This window comes from Cervus elaphus, chromosome 4 (genome assembly GCF_910594005.1).
Source record: "Cervus elaphus chromosome 4, mCerEla1.1, whole genome shotgun sequence".
NCBI lineage: Eukaryota > Metazoa > Chordata > Mammalia > Artiodactyla > Cervidae > Cervus > Cervus elaphus.
The window spans coordinates 27,905,588-27,914,546 of NC_057818.1; the positions used below are offsets into that span (position 1 = coordinate 27,905,588).

At 41.1% G+C, this 8,959-nt stretch overlaps 1 pseudogene; it reads left to right on the forward strand.

Annotated features, from left to right (window-relative positions):
* Positions 1–1,870: 1,870 nt before the first annotated feature.
* Positions 1,871–7,846, forward strand: LOC122692728 (annotated as a pseudogene).
* Positions 7,847–8,959: the final 1,113 nt, after the last annotated feature.

An 8,959-nucleotide genomic window follows, 5' to 3' on the forward strand; every position in this document is an offset into this window, starting at 1 on the left:
ATGCTATTTAAGTAATTGAGTGTTTTTTCCCTCAGTTGTTTGAGTGTTGAAAATTCAATCTTCTGTAATTAAAAATAAATCTTCTAACTGAACATAGCAGTTATTTCCCACATACTTTATTGAAAGTGACAAAAGTGGATAAAATATAACCATGAATTGTGCCTCATTCTTATGATATATCAAACTCCCATTTCATTAAACTTGGGAGGCTTTTTTTTTTAATATGATACTGAAAGAAGGGAAATAAAATTCTTAGAAAGGTTTCAAAAGATTATTAATAGATGAGATTTGAATAAGACTGATCAAATGCTGGAATGGATGCTTTCTTTTCTTTCTTTCTTTTCCTTTTCTTTTTTTTTTTGATTGCCTACATTGTCTGAAAACTGTTCAGCAGAACAAAGGGTTTTATGGATGAAAGACTAGTATGAAGAAACATGAATGTCAACTCAGGCTCTGAAAGACAGTCTGCTAATGAAATATTCTAAAAGTCATTTTCAAGGTGGTTGAAAGTTCTCACTGACGTGCACCAATGCTTTTGATAAAAAAATTATATATATCAAATAATTACACAACTGTTGGCTCCAGGGATAGAGAAAATAAGGTGAGTCCATATGCACCCAAACATTAATGAAAGACTTGTATATCATACTTTCTTTCCATGGGTAAAAATAATCAGACACATCGTAACATTATTTTGCTAGTAAATTTCTTACTTTTTGCATCTGACGAGTGCCCCTTTCTGCTATCTTGGTAATGCTAACTAACTGTGATCTATGATTTACTACATTAATAGTTAGCTCTTTATATGCAAAGTGTGTTATCTTTTTTTTTTTTAATTTTTTTTTTTAATTTTTAAAAATGTTTATTTATTTATTTGGCTGTTTTGGGTCTTAGTTGCAGCATGCAGGATCTTAGTTCCTAGACCAAGAATGGAACCCCCGGCCCCCTGCATGATATGCATTTTTTTTTTTTTTAATTTATTTTTTTTTTAAATTTTTATTTATTTATTTATTTATTTTGTCATACATTGATATGAATCAGCCATAGATTTACACGTATTCCCCATCCCGATCCCCCCTCCCACCTCCCTCTCCACCCGATTCCTCTGGGTCTTCCCAGTGCACCAGGCCCGGTGTGTTATCTTTTAAAATTGAATTTCCCTAAAACATCATTCAGTGAACTTGCCTTATAAGTGCAAGAAGTAATGACTTTTCCCCAAAGATCCACTGATCCACTCTATGAATATACATACCTGCCAATAACATCTACTTATCCTCTATTCTTGGAGAAGGGCATGGCAACCCACTCCAGTATTCTTGCCTGGAGAATCTTATGGACAGAGGAGCCTAGCAGGCTACAGTCCATGAGATTGCAGAGTCGGACATGACTGAAGTGATAGCATACACGCATGCATCCTCTATTCTATGGTATGCATTCTTTCTTTAGGATATAACACACACACATAATCTTGGTAATAATTTTGAAAGATGTATGAGTGAGTGAGTGAAGTCGCTCAGTCGTGTCCGACTCTTTGCGACCCCGTGGACTGTAGCCTACCAGGCTCCTCCATCCATGGGATTCTCCAGGCAAGAATACTGGAGTGGGTTGCCATTTCCTTCTCCCCATATATTTATATACATATAACTATACCTGCCATATATATATGACATATATATCTGTGTGGGTTTATAATTTGATGGAAGTATATATTCAAATGTCCTTGGAATCTGTATCCATTTTCTGTGATTGATTTTAACCATGCAAATTTGATGAAGATTCTCTTTCAGGAATGTCTATAATGATGCCCCATATAGGGAGGCCTTTAATTAGGCTAACAGTGGTTCTATGACATGTTCAAATTAATGGAGGCATGGTTGGTAGGTTTTTAAAAATATTCCAAATCAGATTGACCATGGGATGTCTACTTTCTGCCCTGTCATAGTCCCAGAGGACTGGGCTAAATTGCAATGGTCTGACAACAGCGTTAAACTTTGTATGCCTGGGTCTGGGCTGGGCTTGGTTTATAAGAGGCAGCTAATCTTTGGGGAGTGGAGTCTATCCCCATTTCATTTTATATTTTCATGAATGGAATTTTAATTACATGATACAAACGTAAACAAGAATTTTGCATGACATTTAATATTTTTGGGGACCAACACGGTCTCAATCTCTCAAACCCATCTGCCTTTGTATATAATATGTATCATAAAATTGCCAGTTTATAATGTACTTTTCTTTTACGCTCTTTCAACTTGAAACTCCTTCTCAGCAGTCTATATCCAATCATAATGCTGTCTTTTCTTCACAACATCAGCTAACATTCTTACAGGTTTTTTGTTTTTTTTGTTTTTTACATATGTTGTTTAGTTGCTAAGTCATGTCGGACTCTTCTGCAACCCCATAGACTGCAGCCCACCAGGCTCCACTGTCCGTGGGGTTTTCCAGGCAAGAATACTGAAATGGGTAGCCATTTCCTTCTCCAGGGGATCTTCCTGACCCAGGGATTGAATCTGTGTCTCCTATATTGGTAGGCAGATTTTTTTTTTTTTTAACCACTGAACCATCTGGGAATTCCTTTTACATATGTATATCAGGTGACAAATATTATATGATTATATTTCATATCACATTATAAATTTTGAGTATTTTTATATGTTTTATACTAGTCAGAGAGGTTCTAGAGCTGAGGGGCTAGTGTTTACTCATTTAAAAAAAACTCCCAGCATCAAAAGTAGGCACTCAGTGAGTGAATATTAGTTTTAAAAAATTGTTCAAAGGTAAACAAAAGTGTGTAAAATAGGGTTTTTACAATTGATAACGAAGCATAAAAGAAGATGGAGACCAAGATGTGGTGACATTGAGAAAGTATAAAAAGTGGAATCACCTTATAGAGAATTGGGACCCTTGTGCGCTGTTGGTAGAAATAGAAAATGGTGCAGCTGCCATGGAAACTGTATGACAGTTTCCCCAAAATTAAGAATGTAATTCTTACGTGACTCAGCAATGCCACTTCTGTGTATGTATCTAACAGAATTCAGAAATTCAGAAAACAGAATTCAGAAAACAGAGGTGTTTGCACAACCATGTTCATAGCAGCATAATTTATAATTGCCAAATGATTGAAGCAATCCAAGTATTAGATGAATGGATAAACAAAATGTGGTATATACATACAATGGAGTCTTAAAAAGGAGGGAAATTCTAATGCTTGTTACAACATGGATGAACCTTGAGGACATTCAGCTAAGTGAAATAAGCAAGATGCAAAAAGGCAAATGCTGTATGATTCCACTTATATGAAGTACCTAGAGTAGTAAAATTTCATAGAGAAAGAAAATAGAAGGTTAGTTAGTTGCTAGTGACTCAAAGGGAGGGGAAATGAGTTGTTTCATGGGTGTAGCATTTCAGTTTTGCAAGATGAAAAGAATTTTTGAGATTGGTTGTACAAAGATGTGAGTATACATAAAGGAGTATGTCAAGGCTGTATATTGTCACCCTGCTTATTTAACTTATATGCAGAGTACATCATGAGAAATGCTGGGCTGGAAGAAGGACAAGCTGGAATCAAGATTGCTGGGAGAAATAGCAATAACCTCAGATATGCAGATGACACAACCCTTATGGCAGAAAGTGAAGAAGAACTAAAGAGCCTCTTGATGAAAGTGAAAGAGGAGAGTGAAAAGCTTGGCTTAAAACTCAATATTCAGAAAACTAAGATCATGGCATCTGGTCCCATCACTTCATGGCAAATAGATGGAGGACAGTGGAAACAGTGTCAGACTTTATTTTTTTGGACTCCAAAATCACTGCAGATGGTGACTGCAGCCATGAAATTAAAAGACGTTTACTCCTTGGAAGGAAGGTTATGACCAACCTAGATTGCATATTAAAAAGCAGAGACATTACTTTGTCAATAAAGGTCCTTCTAGTCAAGGCTATGGTTTTTCCAGTAGTCATGTATGGATGTGAGAGTTGGACTATAAAGAAAGCTGAGCACAGAAGAATTGATGCTTTTGAACTGTGGTGTTGGAGAAGACTCTTGAGAGTCCCTTGGACTGCAAGGAGATCCAACCAGTTCATCCTAAAGGAAATCAGTCCTGAATATTCATTGGAAGGACTGATGCTGAAGCTGAAACTCCAATACTTTGGCCAGCTGATGTGAAGAACTGACTCATTGGAAAAGACCCTGCTGCTGGGAAAGATTGAAGGCAGGAGAAGAAGGGAACGACAGAGGATGAGATGGTTGAATGGTATCACCGACTCAATGGACATGAGTTTGAGTAAATGGGAGTTGGTGATGGACAGGGAGGCCTGGCGTGCTGCAATTCATGGGGTCACAAAGAGTCGGACACAACTGAGCAACTGAACTGAACTGAACTGAACTGATACTTAACACTACTTAATTGTATGACTTCACAGTGGTTAGAGGGTAAATTTTATCTTAATTGTATTTTACCATAATTTAATATAACTGAAAAAGAAAAGTCATCCTCATTATATATATTGCAATTATGTCAGACTAATTCATCCCAAAGGTATTTTAAAATCTATAATTTTGGTTATATATTTTGGGGCAGCTGTGTGCATGCAAAGCCGCTTCAGTTGTCTCTGATTCTTTGCAGTCCTATGGACTGTAGCCTGCCAGGCTCCTCTGTCCATGGGATTCTCCAGGTGAGAACACTAGAGTGGGTTGCCACACCTTCCTCCAGGGGATCTTCCCAACCCAGGGATCAAACCTGCATGTCCTGGGTCTCCTACAGCGTCTGCCCTCGCAGGCAGATTCTTTATCCCTGAGCCACTGGGGAAGCCCCTTTGGGGCAGCTAGTTTACTTTTATTCTTATTTTTAATTTTTTTTTTTACTGAAGTATAGTTGATTTACAATGTTGTGCTAATTTCTGCTCTACAGCAAAGTGACTGAGTTATATGCATTCCTTTTTGATGTTCTTTCCCGTTATGGTTTATCCCGGGAGATTGGTTATAGTTCCCTGTGCTATGCAGTAGGACCTTGTTTATCCATTCTGGATTTAGTAGTTGGCATCTACTAACCCCAAACTCCCAGTCCCTTCCTCTCCCTTCCTACCTTTCCCTTGCTAATCACAAATCTTCTCTGTGAGTCTGTTTCTGTTTCATAGAATATATATATAAGTAATATCATATGGCATTTGTCTTCGTCTTTCTGAATTGCTTCACTTAGTGTGATAATTTTAGTCATATTCATGTTGCTAGAAATGGTACTCTTTCCTTCTTTCTTATGGCTTAGTAGGATTCCACTGCTCTATATTCTGAGGGACCTCCACATTGTTTTCCACAGTGGCTATACCAACTTACATTCCTACCAACAGTGTAGAAATGTTTTGGGAGCAGATAGTTTAAGTACAGACTATCTGGTTGTTGTAGAAATATCCACATGCAAAAGGGAATTTACTGTTTTATAATTTTAAAACCAATCCACTAAGATGTATTTATTGCATATTCATAGTATTTCATAGCCTTTAGACATTGGGAAAAAGGATAAAATAAAAAAGGTGACTACCTGACTACATTTGAGAGTTTGTATATAGCAGAGTCATAACTCATTAAGGGAATTGAGACAACTGCTTCTGTAAAGTCAAACTTTCTGGAATTGTTCTAGAATAAGTGTTAGCTAAAAATTAACTCAAGAAACTCAGAGCTCTGACACCAGGGAGAAAGGAGAATGAGATTTCCAACAAGTATACTCGATCAGTTAGATGTGCAATTTGGTGGTGGCTTGAAAGTGAGATTTGAGGTAAGAAAATTCTGAATTTTAATCCTGGCTCCATTGGAGAATTTGACCAAATTATTTTATCAATAAATAAGATAAAATATTTACCATGACATGTAACTAGAGTTGTGTGTGTGTGTGTGTGCGTGCGCTTAGTCATGTTGGCTCTTGGTGACCCTATGGGTTGTAGGCCACCAGGCTCCTCTGTTCATGGACTTTTCCAGGCAAGAATACTGGAGTGGGTTGCCATGTCCTCTCCAGGGGATCTTCCAAATCCAGGGATCAAACCTGCGTCTCTGGTTCTCCAGCATTGACAGGCAGGCTCTTTACCACTGCACCCCCTGAAAAGCTCGTTAGATCCACTAGAGTGTCTTAAATGCTCACCTAGCAATTGCTTTAGCAATATTATCTCTCTCGTGGCTGCAGCAGTGGAAGAGAAAAGGCCAAACAGAAAAATCTGACTCTCCTCAGCCATTTTTCAGCAGTGATGTAAGTCTTTTAAATCAGATCTGTCGAGTTTCATGTTCCTACCTCTGAAGCTGTTGGGGATGGCCTAGAGAAAGGCAAGTTGAAAGGCAGCTATCAAAAGTGGGGTCAGGGGGCTTGCTGCGCATGCGCAGACAGGGCCGGCGTGATTAGTTGGTGCGCCTGTGGCAAAGAGCATGGTGGAGCTGAGCGGTCCCTGGAGATGACTGACCTTTTCTGTTCTGTTCTGTTCTGTTTTGAGGAGTGGCCAGCGGCGTGACAGAGCAGGCCAGGGACGGTCTACACCTGAGGAGGACTACGGAGCAGCGCTGTACGTGAGGTAGGAACCCAAGTCAAATGAAGGGCAGCCTCACTGAGCAACCAGCCGTGTCACCTGTCCCCGAGGCAGTCACCCAGCAGGAGCAAGTGCCTGTGGTAGATTTCCAGGCAGAACTGAGGCAGGTCTTCTTAGCTGAGACACCAAGAAGTCATTAAAGCAGTATCAGAACACCCAGGTAGCTGATACCAAGAGGAAACAGATCAAAACAAAGAGGCTTCTTCTACTATTGGAAGCTTCTGCCGCAGCCTGCAGTGTTCGGTGGAGAACTTGCATCATACCTTAATCTGTAGGCTTCCTTAGGTCTTAAGGATCCTGAAACTGTCCTGTGGACATCGAATGTGGTGGAACAGCAATCGTAACTATGGGACAGAGGTGCAAGATGCTGCAGCACATTGACTACACGTGAGATGCGACTGGCAGGGTGGTTCAGTCTTCAATGACCCTTTTAAGGCTTTTGACAAGTAGGTGAACTTGATCCTCTGTGACTGTGATGAATTCAGAAAGATCATGGCAAAGAATTCAAAGCATTCAGAGTATGAAGAAAAGCAAGTTTGGGGTCTGGTGTGGCTGCCCGGGAGAACTTGGTTCCATGACTGTGGAGGGACCACCCTGTAAAGATACTGGCATTGCTCAGGTACCATTTACTGGTGATGCTGGGGGTTGGTAGAACAGCTGGCAGAGGTGTTCCAGCTGGTGTTCCAATTCCCCAGACTCTTCCTGGATAAACAGGCCCTGTCCATGGGGGCGGGGGGGCCATCCCAACAAGTAATGACCCCACAGGGAAGAGGTATTGTAGCAGCTGCTGCCACTGCCAGCGTTACTGGAGCCCCAACTCAGTATCCACCAAAAGGGGGCTACATCCACACCACACACCCACACCTGTTGGTCGAGCAATCCCACCTCCAGGAATTATGGCTCCTCCACCTGGTATGGGGCTTCCCAGGTGGCACTAGTGGTGAAGAATCTGCCTGCCAGTGCAGGGGACATAAGAGACACGGGTTTGACCCCTGGGTCAGGAAGATACCCTGGAGAAGGAAATGGCAACCTATTCCAGTTATTTTTGCCTGGAGAATCCAATGGACAGAGGAGCCTGCTGGCAGCAGTCCTTGGGGGTTGCAAACAATTGGACATGACTGAAGCAACTTACCATGCCACATGGTATGAGACCACCCATAGGCCCACCAATTAGGCTTCCCGTACTTGAGGGATGCCAATAAGCTTGACCCTGTTGGAATGAGACCCTCCACCAGGAATCAGAGGTCCACTTCCACTAGGAAGGTGTCCACCAAGACCCTAGGATATTATTGATCCTTCTTAGTCATTTTTTTTTCCTGCAGCACATCTTGTGAAATGTATGCAGTACTTGTAAGCTTTGGTCCCCTCTGCTGCATTAATGTAAGCTAATGCATAGAGTCATTAAAAAAAGTGGGTTCCAAGGAGGTAGATGATCTTCACCTAGAAATTTCAGAGATTGATTGGGGATTGAGATAGCTATGAAGAGGAAAATTATGGACCTAAGTAGAGAGCCAAAATTAGTAGGTCAGAGGAGACAAATAATACTAGATACCAACTCATAAATTTATGGACCACAAACTGTATACCAGGTGCTCTTCTAATCGCTTTGCTTGTATTAACTCAATGAATCCTTTCAACAACTTTATGCAATAGATGCATGATTTCCCAATCTTCCCTGGTATCATCCCAAAAGGAGACCTGGGGACAAGGATTTGGATTCAATCCCATGAAAATTATCTCAGATACTCTGTCTTCTAGGGCTTCCCAGGTGGTGCTAGAGGTAAAGAATCCGCCTGCATTTGTAGAAGACATAAGAGACACGTGTTCAATCCCTGGGTCAGGAAGATCCCCTAGAGGAGGGCCTGGCAACCCACTCTAGTATTCTTGCCTGGAGAATCCCATGGACAGAGGAGCCCAGTGGGCTACGGGCCATAGGATTGCAAAGAGTTGGACAAAGCTGAAGTGACTTAGCAGGCAGGTAGGCACTCTGTCTTCTCTGAGGGAGTGGAGAAATGGGACAAGGAAGGAAGGCAAACCAAATGAATTTTTGTGAATTAGTGGTGTCTACCATGGGCAACCAGGGCTCCAAATGCCACTGGAAATCCTGTGGAATCTCAGAACTGTCCCACTGAAGGACAGAGAGCTGGAGATTTTACCTATCATCCCCTACCCTTCATTGAGGATACGGTTGAGGATTGCTTTGGGGCATTAGTTCCCAGCCCTGCCATGTTACCGTATTCCAAAAGCGCCGTCAGGCAGAGAAGCAGGCCTTGGTAATATAAGGAGCTGCCGATGGTGTCAGAGCAAAGACAGCATCTGCTTCCTTGAGTTCACAAGTGGGGAACATGGGACACAAAGTTAACATCATTCAATTTGCTTTATTATAAGCCCATCA